Below are 18,645 nucleotides of genomic sequence, written 5' to 3' on the forward strand. Positions count from 1 at the left end.
CCCTTTCTCACTCCCCTTCCCTCCACCTTCCCGGTATCGCCATTCTCACCACTGGTCCTGAGGGGTTCATTTGTCCTGGATTTCCTGTGTTTCCAGTTCCTATCTGTGTCAGTGTACATCCTCCTGTCCAGCTGGATTTGTTAGGTAGAATTGGATTGGAATCATGACAGTTAGGAGGAGGAAGTATTCAAGAACTGTAGGGAAGTTGTATGTTTCATCATTGCTACACTGCACCTTGACTGGCTCGTCTCCTCCCTGCACCCCTTCTTCAAGGGGATGTCCAATTTTCCAAAGATGGGCCCTGGGTCCCCACTCCACACTCCCCCTCATTCACAATGTTATGATTTTTTTTTTTTTTTTTTGGTCTTTGATGCCTGATCTCTTCAACACCTTGTCATCTAACAGGCTGGTGTGCTTCTTCCATGATCTTTGTGTTGTTTGTTTTTTTTTTAGTGCGAATGCAGTCCCCCACTACCACAAATTAGGCAGTCGAGTTTCCCACATTTGGGGAAATCGCAGGGGTCAGCACATCCGGAGTGCAATGGATAAGCCTTGCCCTGGGAAAACCACCTTCATGATCATGGTATCTCCCCTGCCAGGTAAGTACGAACATGATTTTATTCTTCACCTGCACCCAAAACCAACCAAAACAGGATAGAAACCTCACTGGAATGAGTGCTTAAACACAGCTATTTACCAAAATTTAACCACAAAATAAGCTTCTCTGACTTAAGGGCCACTCCTAAGAAGTACAATACAAAGTCACACCTCAGGAGTGATAATAATAGTTGCTTTCTTCAGCCTGTCCTAGAGTGATTCACCTCAGCGGAGGACAAGGACCGTGTCCTTTTAGCATCGGTGCTCTGATTTAGTGGGGAGGCTAGCTTAGAGGATTTTATAAGAAGTGCCCTGAAGGTCAGAGTTGTTCTAGGGAACATCTCTCTAGCGGTTGAGTATGAAAACTAATGAGTGAATAAGAGAAGAAGGCAGGAATGTGAAATATCTAACAATGTACCTTTAATTCTATAAACTGAAAATGAAAAGTCTTAAAGTGAAATTAAGGGAACACTCTGTCTATTATATCTAAAAGACTGGATATTGATTTAATAAAATAACTTTTTAAAAAGTAAATAAAAACCTTTAAACATTTTTAAAGAATTTAATGAAGACTTAACTAATCCATGTTATGGCTTAGAAATTTTGCAAAGAAGAGCAACCCTTAAATTGAGACCCCAAAGCAATCCCTACCTAAATTCCAGTTTGCCTTTTTGGAGAAATTTACAAATTTATCAAGATATTTATAAGAAAATGACATACAATAGCCAACACATTGCTAAAAGAAGAAAACTATAGAACTCACGCTTTTCATATTCAAAAATTAACTTCATAGAAATAATCCTAAAGACAAAGAGAGCGCTATACATAAAGGTCAGTAAAATAGAAGAGTTTAGAAACAAGTTTGATCACCATGTTTATAGTTGTTATTTTCAAGAAGAGTGATAAGACAACTTGTTAAAAATAGTCTTTTCAACAGTAGGGTGGGGAAAATGACTTATTCATAAATAAATAAATCTATAAATAAGTAACTATCACCCTTATCTCAAATCAGATGATTAAATTGACTCGGACTAGATTACAAATTTAAATGTCTGGGATTAGTCAATGGTCTCTTAAATATAATACCAACATCACAAATGACAAAGACAAGTAGATAGATGCCAAGTTTAAAACTTCTTTGCTACAAACTGTACCATCAAGAAAGTGAAAAGACATCCCAAGAATTAAGAAAAAATTTCAAATCCTATATATTGATAAATTTATACACATATGTAAATAATGTTTCTAATTCTAAATTTAAGAGACAAATAACTTAAAATTCAAAAAGTACATACTGTAAATATAAATTTGACCATAGAAGGTATAGAAATGTCCAGTGTACACAAAAAGATTGCTCAACATGATTAGTCATTGAAAATTCAAACCAAACTACAAAGAAATATCACATTCAATCTATTAGGATGGCTAAAAAACACACCAAATAACAAATTTTCTAGGATGCTCATACATTGCCATTGGAATTAAAAACCATTGCAACTACTTTTTTAAAAGTTGGGCATTGTCTTAAAAAGTGAACTTAACATATAATTCAGGAATTCCACTCTTAAGTTCATATCCAAGACAAATAAAAATATATATCCACACAGAAATGAATTTTCTTAGGAACTTTATTCAAAAATTAAAGTAACTCAAAAGCCCTTCAAGTGATAAAGGGGTAAATAAAGTAGAGTACAGTCGTACAATGGAACATTATTTGGCCATAAAACATGAAATACTGATAAATGCTAATGCACGGATGAACCTTCAAACTATTATGTTAGGTGAAAGAAACTAGTCACAACCCAACCAAAAATTGTGTAATTATGGTCACATTAAATGTCTAGGATAGATCATTTTAATCCAAACAGGAAGTGGATTAGTGCTTGCTTATTTATGGCTGAGAGGGGGAAAAGGGACATCTAATGCTCTTGAGTTCTGCATGTTCTTAGTGGCCATGGCTATTTCTTTAGAGAAATGTCTGTTAATAGTCATTGTTCATTTTTCAATTGGGCTGCTCTTTTATTATTGAGATATAAGAGGGGCTTGGAGGATTTTTTAATAGTAGACAAATCCCCTAGCAGATATATACTTTGTAAACATTTTCTTCCATTCTCTGGATTGCCTTTTTATCTTCTTGATAGTGTGTTTTTTTCTTTTAAAACCCCCAAATTGTTTCATTTTTGTTGTTGTCTTTGGATGCCATCAAGTAACTTGAAGCCCATGGCGACCCTGCGCACAACAGAACAAAACACTGCCGAAACATGCGCCGTCCCCTCAATTGTTCCTTCGCCTGAGCCCACTGTCGCCATCACTGTGCCAACCCACCTGCGGACATTCCTCTTTCTAACTTCCTCTCTCCCTCACCAAGCCTGACAGCCTTCTCCAGGGACTGGCCGCTGCAGACAACATATCCAAAGTATGTAAGACACAGGCTTGCCCTACTTACCTCTCGGAGAAGTTAGTACCATTCAATATATCTTTAAAAAGTATATTTGCTTGTACTTTTAGTATTATGCACTTATGCTTTTAAAAAGAAAAAAAAACTGTGCCCCCCTTTCCTGTTAGACAATACCTACATCCTAGTTTAACTAATATCTGACTAAAATCATATCCTAAGGGATAGAGATGCTAGGAGAAGAACGCATGGTTCCCTCTGTGGGGCTTAATGGCCTGACTGCAGTCGGTGATGGGGCTGAGGAGAAACTTGAGCATCTCAATAACATGGAACAACAGAAAGTTCTGTCCCAATTACAGGTAAGAGATGGAACTTTCAGTGAGAGATCTATGCTTTTGGTCTTACAATACACTAAGGCTAATTTATTCATTTGTTTCTATAAGCCGGATCTTTTTATTTACTTATTTCTTTCTTTGGGGCAAAGATTCAAATTGGCAAACTAAATAATCTGCTTATTCTCTAAATTCTCAATGCCAGAGTACCCCCTGAACTCCCACACTCCATCCTTAACAGGCAACAGTAAAATATCCAGGTTAGAGAGCACATTCACTATAATGTCTGACAATAAAGACACTTCAATCCCCTCCAATGTCTTTACAATTTTCCAATTAAAACGGTGTCTTGTGTATGTGTGTGTGTTGATCAGCACTTAAGGTTCCCACTAAAGCTATCCTAAACCTATCACGTTAGAAAGAGTGAGGTTAGTAATGTAAACAGGACTCTAACTTCAAGGAGGTGGCAGGCAAAAAGACAATAAACAGTCTAAGTTACGACCTGGAGGTGCCAGTATCCATTCCCATGACACCCCCTGTGTTTCCAAGTGACCTCGAGTGTGACGCTGCTATTAAACACAGTGGATGTAACCACTCTCTGAGATTCTACTAATTAGCCATCCTATAAGAAAATTACATTTATGAGGAACTGGAATTTCGTCAAAATTCAAAGCAAGACCCAGAAAAAAAAATGATTTTGCCTGCAATAAAAAGTCAATATGAGCATCCCTTTTCTCTTCCCATGGTATCTCTTGAGAAGACCCAGTATTTGTGTTTTTAAATGTATGTACATACTTATGTTGGATTGGTTTGAAAAGTGTACATTTAGGAAAGTTTAATATTAAGAAGGGAGGACAGAGCTTGGTGATGCTGTGTAAAGTAAAAGCCTTCCCCAGATGAATAACTCTTTCTGTATATTTACAACTGTTTGTACTCATTAATTTGAAATGTAAGGATTATTTATCTACAATGCACTCAGCATGCTCTCGGCATTAGTGAACACAAGAAACAATAAAACTCAATATCCTCATGCAATTTTCCCTCCGTGATGAAGTTGAACACTCTCATTTCTTTACAATACTCAAGGCCTTCTGTGACCTGGAGAAGCACGGCTCGGGCTAAGATGGTCATTGGCTGTGAATCGTCGTTGTTTCAGGGACACAACAGCAACACAAATTGGACTGCGCTTTTATTTAACAAAGAGAAGTCAAGTAGAAGGATGGGATGGAGCAGGGGGTCTATTCAGGATTGCCTTGCCAAGCTCTTCTTGAGAAGGTGGTATATCGGCTGAGATGTATTTGACATGAAGTCATTCATAATGAGACAAGGCTGGTGAGGCCAGCAGTAAGAATTCCCAGCAGAGTAACCAGCCAAGATTCCCAAAGTTTCAAGACACAAAAATACCTTGGTGAGTCCCAGGACCAGCGTGAAGACTCACGCTGCAGGACCAATTAGAATACTAAGAGTGATAGGAGACAAGGTCTGCTAAGAAGCTTGGATTTTAGTTGAATGTTAATGTATCATTGATGACATTTTAATCCAAGAATCAAGATTTGAGGGAGTTTTGATCAATGCCTCACCAATAATTTATCGTGCAACTACGGAACAGTAATATTCATTCTTTTGTCCTCGACAGGACTTCAACTCTTTGAAACAAAGAGATGAATTAGAGAGAGGATGATCCAAGAATTCCCTTTGAGGGTTACCATTGCATGAATCTAATCTGGCCCTCAATGATAAAATTGAACACGCTCGTTCCTTTAAAGTACTGAAGTCCTTCTGTGAACCAGAGAAGTATGGCTCAAGATAAGCCGGTCATTTGCTGTGAATTATAAAACTACCAAGACTTAACGTGAGATGAGACGTCAAAGATTACACTTCCCCTGTGCTTCAGACGTCCTATACAAGACACATTTGCCGCGAGTCTTCTTACTTTTCTTCTGCTTTCATTCCTTTTCCAGTTTCTTCTGAGTCCTTAACACTTCTTCAATTCTCCTTCGACCACTGAAGATGGGAGAATTAGAGAGGGTAAAAGGAAGGGAGGAAGAGAGAGAGAGGAAGGCAAGTGAATGGAAGGGAGGCAAGAAAGACAGGAGAAATTAAGAAATGGAAGAATATGGACGCCAAGAATCCTTTCCCCAACAGTCCATACATATTCATGATATTCAAAACACTCTTTCAATACTAAGGTGAAAGGTCCTAAAACCTACTCACTTCTATTTAGAAAGGTGAAAAATTAATGTTTGTTTGATCGCTTTGTGGAAATTCCCAATTGGAAACAGAGTCAGTCAGGGTAATTCCTCTCAAAACCTGAAACTCACTATGACCAAATATTTGTTGAATTTCACCATAAATAATTGAGAAAGATGACTAAGCAAACACTCCTATAGTTTTCTAAGGTTGCTAAATAAGCAAGAAATATGTGCACAAGATAAACCTGGTAAAGGAACAACTGAAAGATCTGGATTTTAAAAGAAGCATATTTACCAGGAAATAGAGATAAAACCCAAGACTGAGTTTACAGAGGCAGATAACATGTAGAAGACCACCCCTCTCCTATGGATCAGGACAAGAGCTGTTTGTGAAAATTTTAATATTTTAAATTTCAAGTCAGCATCAATACTGTAACCTTCTTTTCAGAATCATGAATGTTTTAACAGAGAAAGAGTAGTGAATAAAAGTTTGAAAAACAATATAAATGAACATAAGTTTGTTATGTTGTTGAACATTATTATGCTTTTAAGTTAAACTATATTAGTTGGAAGACAACTCAATTTTATTATTGAAAATAGTATCTGATAAATGGAAAATTTTATTTATAACAAAGATATCTACAAAATGATTATATGCTAAGCAAAACATTCAGAAAAGTTTGTTTTATATATAAAAGTATATATATATATAATTATATATAATTTAAAATATATTATATAATTTAAATTATATATATATATAAAATATAATTTAACGGGTATTTTATTTCATGAAAAAATGGTGCATATAATGATTGGGCTTTTACACTACTCTTTTAGTAATTAGGAATCTAAATTAGAAGAGGTTACTCAATTTCTCTGAGTGCGCTTAGCGTTTGCCAAGTAGGGCAATTAAATTAAATACTCTCAAGCGTAACCCAGTGGTTAGCATTCAGTGCTGCACATATTAATGAGTTGATCTGTTTGTCAATAATTTAGTGAACAACTGAGATAGTCTAGCATCATGTTTGGCTAATTGGAAATGGGTACACTATCTCCTGGTAGTCCAGGAGGTTGAACACTGACTGAACTTGTTCTCACCACAGCAGTTTCCAATTTTCTTAAACTTCATTATAATGTCTGTGTTAGACCGGGCTGACTAGAGAAACAAATCCAGGGATACTCATATATATATAAGAAAGAGCTTTATATCAAAGAGTAATTCTATATCAAACAAACATACCAGCTCAGCCCATAAGTCCCAGCTCAAGACCCTAGTCTGAATTAGCACATAAATCTGATACGAGTTCATAAATCTCTCTTTGGACTCACACAGTCACATGCAATGATGTAAAATGCAGGAAGATCATATGTCAGTGGGTTAAAAGGTCTTGTGGATCCAGTGGTGGTGGAAGTATAAAAGGGCTTGCTCAGGTCTCAGCGTGGCTCCATCCAGCTTTTTAACAGGAAGGTGAATCAGAGAAAGGGGAGAAGTTCCCAGAATCCTCGGGAGAAGGCCATTCCCTCAGGAATGCACCATCAGGTTGTGACCTGATTGGCAAGATTAACTCCACCCCTGCATTTATTTCTCAAGTTGACATGAAATTATGTAACTTCCACAATCTCCATGGTTGTCCCATGTGCTTTGAAAAACTCTATCAAAATTATTCTTTGGGATCTCAGAAAACAGTTTTGTAAGTTTTGTAGCCTTCTGGGGTGATCTCTCTGCCTTGATTTTAATGGACACAGTAGAAACCCTGAGAAGCGACTGCTATGGTTGGGCCATTCTTTTGAAGGCTCTAATGAGAAGAAGACACAAGTCGTGCTGAGAGAACTTGTCTGTAATCACCCACTGATCGTAGAGATAGGCTTAAATTCATATTAACCAGAACACTAGCAAGAATTGTTTTTACTCATAGGGTAACTAAAAATGTACTGTTACTAGAATTACAATTCTTATATGCATTTTTCTAAATAATATACACTTAATCAGACCTCTATAATTGTGGATAACTGCAGCCAAGTTCTCTCTGTAATGCACTTGTCTTTGTCTCACTAGGGTGTCTCCGAAGAAGGTCCAATCAAAACAGGGGCATCCACGAGATCTACTGGACTGGTTACATTCAAGACAGAGAGGTTAGTCAGCCCAGAAAGTTGAGGTCTTTTTTTTTTTTTTTTTCAAATTTTCAAAATGGTAAGCTTGGTAGATTTTCTTGAAGGACACAGAATAATTATGAACATTATTAGGAAGAGGTTTTAAGAAAATTTAATTAAATTGGTGAGAAAAATACCAGGAAATGTACACCAATATTGTTTTTGTTTCTCTCCATCGCAACACACCACCGGTTCATTCTCTAAGGAGAGCAATGAATATCCTAAGATAATTTCACTGGGGAACTTTACTCCATTCACTCTACAGCCTTGATATTCCCCCATCAAAATTATTTTTGTTCTGCCAACTCCAGTGGACATTTAAAAGGGACAAAGTTGGAATATGTAAAAGATACCCAAACTTCCATTATGTCTTGATGTAAAATGAAAAGCACAGATTTCTCCAGTGACAGGTTCAAATTAAGTAAAACAGAAGAGCCATTGTCATCAGGCCATGCTGACTCTCAGTCACCCTGTAGCACAGAGCAGAGCGGCCCCTTTGAGTTTCTAAGGTCATAAAGGGTTACAGGATTCGAACGCCTCATCTTTCTCATAAGGAGCAGCTAGTGGGTTCAAACCACTGACCACACATTTAGCAGTCTGACACTTGCCTGACTGGTCAGGGAGAGGTTAGACTCATGGAAATCCCACCTTTAGGAGTATATAGACATTGATGGAGCTTAAGACAAGAAACTAGCTTAACTTTGGAGATTATTATCTAATAAAGTCTTCCATGATTTTGGAGAAGTCCTGAGGGTGCTATGGATCATGCATTGGACTGCAAACTACAAGGTTCACAGTTCTAATCAATCAGTTGCTTCACAAGAGAGATGTGGTTTTCTGCTCCTGTAAAGATTTACAGCCTCAGAAACCCAAGGGAGAATTTGTTTTATCTGTTTTGTTGGGGTTTGCTTTACATGATTTTGTAAAACCACTTTTTTATTTACCATGATGTATATTTGGTTTATTATATTCTTATCAGATCTATAGTTTTTAATACATTATGTCAATTGATAGCTTATCATTTCATTTTGGGCTTAGCAATTTTTAATGAACATTTTTTAAAATTGTAAATTTTATTTATTTACTATGTACTTTGCTGCCATTATATGAACTTCAACAAGTTAGGAATAATAAAACTCTATTAAAAAATCATGGTGCCCTGGTGGCACAGAGGATTAAGTGCCAGGCTGCTCTTTGAAAGGTCAATAGTTCAAACCCACCAATCACTCAGAGGGTGAAAGACGAGATAAATGACCTCAGTTAAGAGTTACAACTTCATAAACACTACAGAGCAGTTTTACGCAGCCTTTAAGGCAGTTATAAATCAGAATCAACTCAACAGTAGTTGCTCTTTTTACCCATCAAAATAAAAGGGCAAGGAATTTACATAAATATTTCATTGAAATGGCCACAAAACACATAAAATGATATTCAATAGCATGAGCCATCAGAGAGATACACCTAAAAATAAAAGTGAGATGCCATTTCACTCCCACTAGGCTAGCTAAGGTATTTGAAGTACAGCAAACAAAAACAGAGAGTAAAACATGTTAGCAAGGACGTAGGAAGACAAAATGGTTTTATTTCTGACAATGAGGGGGTTGTTTTTAGTTGAAATACAAGCATAATCAATAGGAACTGGTTCAGTACCATTTGGGTTATATCAAATGCTGCATGAATTCCCTCAAAGAGGCATCTGAGAAGAGAGACCAGTCCCTGGGGACTGCTTGGTAAAGGCCAGAGGACCACAAAAAAGGGTGGGGGCAGTTGTTAATGACATGGTTTGACTCAGTGACTTCAATAATGGGCTCAAGCATAGGGACAATTATGAGGATAACCCAGGTCTGGGGAGTGTTTCATTCCTTGGTGCATAGCATCACTGTGGGTTCAAACCGACTCGATGGTATTTATGCACAACAGGCTTCTCAAAGGTTGTATCCTCTACCATACTTATGCTGGAAAAATAATCAGAGAATCTTAATCATATGGAAGGATGTGGCATTGGGATTGGAGAGAAGCTTATAAACACCACTTATATGCATAGGGTACAACCTGGTTTCCTGAAAGCCCCAAAACTTGAAGCACTTGGTGATAAAGGTCAAGGAACACAGCCTTCCGAATGAATAAAGACTCAATGAAAAAGAGAAAATTCTGGCAATGGGACCAACAGATAACATCATCATCCTGATAAATGAACCAATTGAAGTTGTCAAAAATTTGGTCTCACTTGGATCCCCAATCAATGCTCATGGAAGCAGCAGGCAAGAGATCAAAGGATTCATTGCATTGGGCACATTTCCTGTTGAAAAGCAAGTCCTGATGTGCCCCTGACCCAAGCCACAGTACTTTTAATTGCTTCATTTACATGTGAAAATTGGACACTAAATATGGAAGACCAATGAAAATCCGTGGATTTTAATTAAGGGGCTGGCAAAGAATATTCAAAGTACCACGGACTGCCAAAAGAACAAACAAATTTGTCTTGCAAGAAGTAGCTAGAATGTTCCTTAGAGGCAACGATGGCAAAAATTCATCTTGGCAACATATTGTCAGTAAAAGTTCCTGTGTTGAAGAACATTATTCTTGATAAAATAGAGGGGCAACGAAGAAGAAGGCTTGAAAGATTGATTGGCATGGTGGCTGCAACAATGGCCTCCAAAATAAGACAATTGTAAGGATGGTGCAGGACCAGAACATGTTTCCATGTTTGCTCTAAGCCGGAACAGACTTGATGATATAAACATTAAGAGCAGGCATCTTGGGATGGGACCAAAGTCTAAAAAGAATAAAGTCGATCTGTCTCCAGGACTCAGTGAGGAAGTTCCCAGATATCTCTGCCCCCCAGCCCCCCAATGATCCAGACCTCAGCTTTTCCAGCAACCTAGAAAGGAACACCTGAGCTTTCTTACCCACTTGCAAAGAAGCCTCCAGCATTCTATTCCCCATAGAAAGGTGGGCTCTGGCTATCCCTGCACCCGGGCAAGGAAGGCCTCAGGTGTCCTCACAGTCTGGAAAAGAGGGCCCTAGCTCTCTTTGAACTTGCAAAAGAAAAACAATCCGACCAACCCTACCCCTTCCATCAAGGAAGGCTCCAGGTGTCTACAGGACAGTACAGGTATCTACAGGAAGGTCCCAGTTGACCCTTCCCCACTAGCACAGAAGGCCACAGCCATTCCAGCAACCCAGTAGTAAGCCCTGGGCATTCATGCTTCCTTGCAAGGTAGGCACTGGCCATCCCTGCCCACCCCCACCTCCCAATAAGGAAGCCCTTAGACAACTCCACCACTCAAAGGAAAAAGGTCCCAACCTTCTTCACCCTTAGAAAAGGAAGGGCATGGCCATCACCAACCTCTAATAAGGAAGGGCCCAGCCATTATAGGCACCTGGTAAGGAAGACCTTGGGCGTACCCTCACCCTGGTAAGGAAGATCCCTGCCATCCCAGAGACCCAGTAACAATGATCCAGGGTGTCTCCACATCCCAGCAAGGAAGGCCTTGTCCATCCTGGATAAAAAGCAAGAAAGTCCCCAGATGTCCCAGGAAACCAGCATGAAATCCTTAACTGTCCCCAACCCTAATCAAGGAAAGTGACAGCAACATCATCAACCCAGCAAGAATCAACTGTCCTACATGACCTAGCAGTCCAGTCAAGGCTAATAACTGTACCATGATGCTACAGAAAGAGCAATCATTTGAAGCTCAGACACACACACACACACACACACACACACATGCAAGCACGCACACGCACACACGCGTGCACACACACACACACACAGGAAAACAGCCACAGACAATTGAACAACATCCAGGCCCCAGAGGATTACTCTAAAGAAGAGGCCCTGAAAGTTCTAGAAATAAAATTCAGGAGAATGATATTTATATACCTTTAATAAATAGTGCAGGAGGCAGAGAGTATCAGACTAGATTAGAAAACAAGACCCATTAATATGTTGTCTACAAGAAACTCATTTTATGTACAAAGGCAAAACTAGACCAAAAACTCAAAGGCTAGAGAATAACTTACCAAGCTAAATGCAGCCAAAAATAAAAAGTGGGACTATCAATGTTACTGTATGCTAAAATAGACTTCAAGGCAAAATACATCATGAGTAACAAAAAAGGATATGACACATAATGATTAAATAAATAATATAACAAAAGAGAAATAACCATACTAAACATATACAGCCCCAATGAAAGTCCCTCAAAATATAGTAGTCAAACTATTACAGACATAAAACGAGAAATAGACAAAGAGGCAATAGTCATAGAAGACTTTAGTATATTACTTTCAAGGAAACACAGATATCACAAAAGAAATTCAGTAACTACACAGAAGAATTAAACAAAACCATCAGCAAACACATCCTCCTAGACATATACAGAGCACTTCACCCAAAAAGATCACAATGTAGATTGTCCTCTAGCGTACCAGACATACTCCAGAGCAGACCACACGTTAGAACATAAAGCAACCTTTAATGAATTTTAAAATACTGAGATTCTACAACTCATTTTCTCAGAGGACAACTCCATATAACTCAAAATCAACAACAGAAAGACCAAAGGGGAAAATCAATGGCACATAAACTAATAGATTTATTAAAAATGGCTGGATAATAGATCAAGTAAGACAAGAAATTTTAAAATTTCTCGATAGAAATGAAAACAAGGATACAGCATAACCAAACTTTGGGGACACAGTAAAAGCATTTTTCAGAGGGCAATTTATATCAATCAATGCACATGTGAGAAAAAAAAGAAGAGAAAACCCAAACAAACACCTTAAGACAACATCTTCCGCAACTGGAATGTGAACCACAAAATGAACCCAAAATCAATGGGGAAAAGAAGTAATAGGCATTAGAGGAGAAATGAAAGAATGAACTGGAAAAAAGGAAAACTATGGGAAAAATCAAGACAAAAGTTGGTTCTTTGAAAGGAGTAGCAAAATTGACAAACCACTGGCAAACTTAACAAAGGAAAATAAGAGTTGAAAATATGCAAAATTAGAGATGGAAAGAGTGACAACACAGCAGATCCAAAAGGAATAAAAAGATCAATAACACACTACTATAAATAATTGTACTTCAACAAGTTTGAAAGTTTAAATGAAAAGAGCACATTTTTAGAAACACACCATCAACCCAAATTAACACAGACTTATGTAGAAAACCTTAACACTCTCATAACAAAAAAATAAAGAGAGGTCATTAAAGATCTTTCAACCAAGAAAAGCCCAGGACAAAATTACTCCCTAAAAGAATACTTTCCAATATTCAGAGAAGAGCTATCACGACTTCAATAAAGGTTGTTCCAGAATAGAGAAAAGGACAGTAAATTATCAAACTCATTTCATGAAGGAAGCATAACCTTAACACCAAAAATAGGTAGACATCAAAATAATAGGAAATTACAGATCAGTGTCCCTTATGAATACAGACACAAAAACTCTCAAAATCCTGGCAAATAGAATGAAACAACATCTGAAGAAAAATAACACCCCATGATGAAGTTGGATTCATACAGGCACAAAAAGATGGGTCAACATTAAAGGAACACTCAGTGTAATCCACTATAGAAACAAAAGAAAACATGAGGACTACATGATCATATCAATGGACACAAAAGAGGCATTTGACAATATCCAACACTCTTGATAAAACACTCAAAAAATAAGGATTGAAGATCAGAAGTGAAAAAAGAAAAACAGAAAACAATGGTCAACACCTCACTCAGCAGGAAAAAAATCCCCCCAAAACTGAAAGCAATTCTCTTAGAAATGGGAAGCAGTCCAAGATGATTCCTTCTTCCAAGGGACCAACTAGTGCTCCTCTCAGGAAAGTAGCAGCTTGGCATATAATATGGCCTGCCCAAGATGTCTTTGGGTGAAAGGAATGCTCCTCTCTTTCTGCCCTCCGTTGGCAGCCTACATAGATTAAAAAAAAAAGGAAAGGGAAATAGACAAAGATGTCCCATACCATCATTCTTATTTGACATTGTGCTAGAAGTCTGTCAGATCCATTAGATAACACATGACAAAGAAGAAATAGAACTCACACGGTTTGCATAGGACATAATTTTATATGTAGAAAATCCAGAAGACTTTACATTAAAAATTGTGAACAATCTAAAGATTTGTCAGCATGGAAGGATATTAGGTACATAACAGAACTCAATTGGATTCCTGTATACTAACAAAGGAACTTCCAAATAAAAAAGCACACTAAGAAAATAATATCACTCACAATAGCTACACAAAAGATGAAATCCTTAGAAATAAACTAAATCAGAGAGACAAAATACCTGTACAAAGAAAAGTGCAGAATATTATTAGAGGGGACCAAAGGAAACCTACCCAAATGGAAGTATATCCTGATCCTGTGTTCATGGATAAGAATGCTCAATCTTGTGATAATGTCCATACTACCCAAAGCAATCTATGAATACAATGAAAATGCAATTCTGATCCAAATCCCGAAGTTATTCTTAAACAAATGAAAAGCTAATGGCTAGCTTCATATGGAGAGAGAGAGATCTAAGATGATCAACCCAACCCCCCCCCCCCACACACACACACACATACTCTCAATCCCAGGCAACTCTCTGCAGACTCATTGGGCAGTGTAGGGCTACCCCTATGCCTTTCAGAGACTGGAACTCTTTATGGGTTTAAAAACCCCTTGTCTATCACTCAGAGTCACTAGTTTTTGAACTGCTGACCTGGCAGTTAGCAGCCCAATGTGTAATCCCTAAGTCACGAGGGGTCCTAATCAGATAAGCAAAAAGCTCTTTAAAAAAGAAGGAGCCCTTGAACTACCTGTCCTCAATACCTATTACACAGCTACACTAGTCACTATCGCCTGGTTCTGGAATAATGATAGGTACATGCACCAATGGAACCGAACAGAAAACCCAGAAATAAATGCATCCACTTCCAAAGAGGATGAACAATCATTAAATGGGAAATAGGCCATTTCTTCACCAAATAGTGCTGGTAAAATTGGATCTCTGTAATGAAACAGGATCAATCCCTCATGCTATGTATAAAATTGAACTAAAGATCTATCAAAGGCATAAAGGCAAATCCCAGAGCTAGAAAGATCCTCACTGAGAAAAAGGGACAAACTTATGGACTTGTTGCAGGGCACAAACGTACTATCCAATATAATGAAGGAAACACACCCAGAAGACAAAATTGATGAGTGGGATCTATTAAAAATAATACCCTTAGGTACATCAAAAGAATGAAAAGAGTCCCATGTAATGTTTGAAGAGTCTGAATAACGCTTACAATCCATTTATCACTCCCTTATTTATGTGTCTTAAAAGGGGAAGCTCACCTCAGCAGGGTCAGTTTCTGATCTAATGGGGTGAAGGACAGGACCAAATAGATCCTGCCATAAACCTCAAGTTAATGGAAACTCCTATAGTGGTGGTCAGTGAATTTCAGTGGGAATTTATGAACAGAGTGGTAGGGGTGGGGGGTGGGACATAGATCTAGCTCTGAGAATGTGCTTTCATACACCAAAGAGGGGCAGTTGGGGAAATTACTTAACATTACTTATATAGTCTCCCATTTGGAAAATCTCCCCAGTAATATCATGATAATCATACATTTTTGACCAGGTTTCTTTTCGGTCCCCATGACTCTGGTTGTGTGCTATAGGCTACCTGGATTTTAGATTTTGTCTTTTGAGATACACAGCATTCTTCATAGGCCACATCCAAATCGTGTATTGGAAACCCCACTCAAGGAAGCAAACTTAACCTTAAACACACTCATTGACGATTAAAGAAACCAGATTAATCCTTTGGACATAAAGCTCTGTGAAAAGCAGAGAATTGCTATCCAGGGTTGTAGATTTGGAAGTCGGTGAACTTTGGTTCAAATCTCTTGCTTTGAGGTTGCCCAATAATTGACGAATTCAGACTCATATGTACTTGTTATATTCATGCTTCATTGCTTTTTGTGACATGTCCTGCAGACATAGTTTAGCCTTAGTGAATGGGAGTGTAACAAATTTTGCCTTTTGTCTAATCCCCATTGCTTTATTAAACCATGCTCAAGTACTTACCTATATACTCAAGGATAAGCTGACCCAAATACCAGCCAAGGCACCTAATTTTACCACAAAAACTGCATAAAAATGTGCTGAAAAACTCAGCTTATACATGAGCATATACAGTAAGATTTTTAACCTGTCTAAGGAAACATCCATGTATCTCTGTCTAAAAATCTATCATATAAATATTAACTTGTCTGTCAGTTTGTCATACCGAGGCGGCTGTGTGTTGCTGGGAGGCCAGAAGCCATGTGCTTGGTATTTCAAATGCCAACATGGTCATGCAAAGTGAATAGGTGTCAGTAGGACTGGCAGACTAAGAACAGACTACAAAGAAGGAAGAGGCTGTCCACTTAGTCATTGAAAACCTTATGGATAGCATCAAAACATTGTCAGATACTGAAAACCAACAGAGTCACATCAGACCATTGCCAGAAACCGTGTGGGAAGATGAGCCGTTCAGGTTGAAAGGCACTCGCAATATGTCTGAGGATGAGGCAGCTGCCGTCTCAAAGTAGGGTTACCATATGACCTGGATGCAGCATAGCTGCTGGAGGTAAGCCTTAAGGACCTTCATTGGTTGATGGGAGAGGACTCACAATGCGAAGAAACTGCTGAAACTGTCAACTAATCATTGAAAATTGGAATGTATGAAGTATGAATCTAGTCAAATGGGAAGTCGTCAAAAGGAAACAGACACCGAAAGATTAATGTCATAAGCATTAATGTGCTGACCCTTTTGAATAGAACATTACATGATTTACTTTGCTGGGGATGACAGGATCAGGAGGAATGGTGTCACGTTTGCCATCAAAAAGAACACTTCAAGAGAAGTCCAATTCTGTCTGTGATAGAATGATATTTATCTACATACAAAGAAAACCAGTCAGTCCAAACATTGAATAAATTTATGCACCAACCACTAAAGATAGTACTGCAGAAATTCAAGAATTTAACCATCTTCAGTGTAAAACTGATCAAACATACACTCAAGACGCTTTCATAATCATTGGTGCATCGAGTGTAAGACTCAGAAACAAAGAGGGAGGAAGAGTTGTTGGGAATGTGGCCTCAGTGATGGAGACAAAGCTGAAGCTCACACGTCAGAATTTTGCAAGACCAATGACTTCATCATGGCAAATGCCTCTTTGCAATAACACAAAACGTGTCGACTTTTCCAGAAGAAATACACAGACCTCAAAATGACTCGATCAGGGGCAAGAGACCATGGAGAAGTTCACTATCAGGGGCAGACTTGCTCATATGTAAGTTCAGGTGGAAACTAAAACCAAATTAAAGCGAGTCCGCTCTATCCACCATCCGACCTTGATTATAGCCCACTAGATGACAGATGACCCAATGAGCCGTGGGATGACATGAAGAACATCCTTTATGAAGAAAGCAAACGATCATTAACTAAGTTACAGTGGCAGACGTAACTTTCTCCGGCGGGGCCGTTGGTGGGTTTGAACTTCAGGCCCGCTGTTAGCAGTGCTATGCATCACCCACTACGTCACCAGAAATCTGCATTTAAATGTGCAAGCTGCCCTTTCGTTCCCAGTTTTCTTATAGTCAGCACACTCCTATTATACTCAGGTTTCATCCTCAGGATTTACAGGGAAGGGATTCCCTGTTACAGAAGGTTATCGATAGAAGAGAAGGTTATAAATTCATTGCCTCTCATTGATAATAAGAGGCAATCCTTAGGGTTCCTTTTTGAAATGTATTGGGAAAAAATATTAAATATCTTGGTACCCTCAGTTTATATAATTCGTAGGATGGCTTCACAGAACTTTCTACTTCCCAGAACACACAAAGCGCAATCCAGGGAACTGCCTTGTACTAGAATATCTTGTTCTTGTTTGGTTCTGTCGAGTTGATTCTGAGTCCAAGTGACCCCTTGTGAACGCGGGCGTAATGCTTTCAGGGGTTGTTCCGTCCTCCAAATTGTTGCCATGTTTGAGCCCCTTTTGCAGCGACTGTGTTAATTCATCTCAACGAGAGTCTTACTCTTGCTCACTGATTTCTTGCTGCACCGCACAGGGTTGTCCGTCTCTGGGAACTAGTTCTTTCTGACAACATGACCGAAGCACAAGAGACAAAGGCATGTCTTCTTAGCTTCTAAGGACTTTTCTGGCCAGACATTTTCCTAGACAGAGTTACTTATTCTTCTGACAATACTTTGTATAACTAATTTCATTCACCATAATTCAAATTCATTCATGTTTCTTTGATCTTCTTTTTCTATTGTCTAGCTTTCACATTCATAGATGATAACTAAAAAAAAATCCCTGGCTTGGGTCAGGCCCATCTCAGTCCTCAAGGTCACGTCTTCAGCTTTGAATACTTTAAAGATATATTCCTTTCAGCCCATTTGTCTAGTGCAATACATCTTGAATGTATTAACTAATGTATTTTTCCATTTCATTATAAGTGCTAACTGAGTCCCTACTGAGCGCAGTCGGGTTTGGAGCACATGAAATCAAAGAATCATGTAACAGCTTGACCCAGGCAAGTGAACAAGAGTGAAAGCCAGCATGTGTGGGATGCTCATTGCAAGAAAAGTACACCTTGATCGGGCATGATTGTTGGCAGGAGTTGGGGGGTGGGGAGGAGCAGGAGGCACGATGTATCAAGGAAGATGAAATATTCTAGAGAGAGAGAACTGGCTATGTAAAGGACTAGAGACAGGAGAGGTTCTAAGGAAATAGAAGGAGATGGGCTCTTTGCAGCATGAGGCTTTTAGGCGAAATCTGGGCGTTGGGAGGTTTTCCAGCCACGGCATGCTGGTGTCCACCTATCTGGGCAGGGGTGACCAAAGCTATGCCTTCAGTGACATCATGGACATGGCATGATGCTTCTGGAAGCACATGGACACAGACGGACAAGAGCCACAATCACCTGGAT

The 18,645-nt window shown here is 38.7% G+C and overlaps 2 non-coding genes across 2 annotated transcripts; one reads left to right on the plus strand and one right to left on the minus strand.

The window, feature by feature from the left end:
- Positions 1-451: 451 nt before the first annotated feature.
- LOC142455601 (U1 spliceosomal RNA) lies at positions 452-607 on the minus strand. The gene has a single exon (XR_012785784.1). It is a non-coding gene; the product is annotated as a U1 spliceosomal RNA (small nuclear RNA).
- A 12,857-nt stretch (positions 608-13,464) lies between these two features.
- Positions 13,465-13,609, plus strand: LOC142455813 (small nucleolar RNA SNORA67). Its single transcript, XR_012785938.1, has one exon. It is a non-coding gene; the product is annotated as a small nucleolar RNA SNORA67 (small nucleolar RNA).
- The last annotated feature ends 5,036 nt before the right edge of the window (positions 13,610-18,645 follow it).

Source organism: Tenrec ecaudatus, chromosome 8 (assembly GCF_050624435.1).
Source record: "Tenrec ecaudatus isolate mTenEca1 chromosome 8, mTenEca1.hap1, whole genome shotgun sequence".
Classification (NCBI taxonomy): domain Eukaryota; kingdom Metazoa; phylum Chordata; class Mammalia; order Afrosoricida; family Tenrecidae; genus Tenrec; species Tenrec ecaudatus.